Source organism: Prionailurus bengalensis, chromosome A2 (genome assembly GCF_016509475.1).
Source record: "Prionailurus bengalensis isolate Pbe53 chromosome A2, Fcat_Pben_1.1_paternal_pri, whole genome shotgun sequence".
Lineage (NCBI taxonomy): Eukaryota > Metazoa > Chordata > Mammalia > Carnivora > Felidae > Prionailurus > Prionailurus bengalensis.
In genome coordinates, this window is record NC_057348.1 from 10,947,902 (window position 1) to 10,949,345 (window position 1,444).

At 42.9% G+C, this 1,444-nt stretch overlaps 1 pseudogene; it reads right to left on the minus strand.

Annotated features, from left to right (window-relative positions):
* Positions 1-314: 314 nt before the first annotated feature.
* On the minus strand, positions 315-1,230 carry LOC122486572 (annotated as a pseudogene).
* Between the last annotated feature and the right edge of the window lie 214 nt (positions 1,231-1,444).

Here is a 1,444-nt window from a genome sequence, read left to right on the forward strand (position 1 = left end):
TTTTAAGAAATCCAACTAGTCCCATGTGAAATACAGAAATTTCCAGGCATTCATGATCGAAGGTTGAGGAAAACATTGGTGACATATGAAAATAGACAAAGGGGAAAATGTCTGTATATCAGAAACAGCATAAATTTAACAAAGTTACTTAAACGTATAGAGAAGTTGACATAAATAAAGATGGAAATTCCAGCAAATAAATAGAAGGAGCGGATTTCACTTCCACAGTCTAATCAAAGAATAACTAATTCTTGACTTTGAAGCTTTGAGCCTTGCAATCATGGCCATGTCTTCAGCCCTAATATGATTGGTCCTCACATCATTGAAATCCCAATGATTCTTTTAAGAACCACCTTTAGGTCTTTGTTCCTCAGGCTGTAGATGAAGGGGTTCAGCATGGGCGTGACCACCGTGTACATCACCGAGGCTGTTGCATTTGACTGGGAGATCTGGGTAGCAGCAGAGCTGAGGTACACACCTAGGCTCGTACAAAAAATAAAGATACAACTAAAAGATGAGATACACAGGTGGAAAACGCTTTATACTTGCCCTGAGCTGATGAGATTCCAATTATGGTTGAAACTATCTTAGAATAAGAGTAAAGGATCCCAACAAGGGGACCTCCAGTCAGCAACATAGCTGCAAAATACATCACCAAGTTATTAAAAAAGGTGTCAGAACAGGCAAGTTGGATCATCTGATTGAGTTCACAGAAAAAGTGGGGGATTTCCGCCTGTGTACAGAAGGACAGCTGCAACACTATTGAGGTGTGTACCAAAGAATGCAGGACACCAGGACCATCAGCCCACAGAGCTGGGGGTTCATGATGACCGTGTAGTGCAGGGGGTGACAGATGGCCACAAACCTGTCATAGGCCATCACACTCAGGAGAAAGTCGTCCATCCCTGCAAAGGTTATGAAAAAGTTCATTTGTGTGATGCAGTCTGCATAGGTTATGACTTTGCTCTGGGTCTGGATGTTCCAGAGCATCTTCGGGATGGTGGTGGAGGTGAAGCAGATGTCTACAAAGGACAGGTTGGCCAGGAAGAAGTACATGGGGGTGTGGAGGTGGGAGTCAGAGCTGACAGCCAAGATGATGAGCAAGTTGCCAAACACAGTGATCAGGTACATGGAGAGGAAAAGTCCAAATATGAGGGGCTGCAGTTCTGGTTTCTCTGAAAATCCCAGGAGAAGAAATTTTGATATCCGTGTAATATTTCCTGGTTCCATGAGGTTGCACTGACTGCCAGAAAGAGGCAAAGGACATCATTAATTTTCACATGAACAGTTTACTCACATAGTTGAAATGCTACCATTTATATTGTGCAGTCAAGAAGTTCATTTCGGTATCTTGTCCCTTTTGTCCCCAAAGGATCGTCCTTTTGAAGAGATTCCCTCCTGTTTCACCTCAGATTAGGTGTTTTTGTCTCATTCTACACACTCC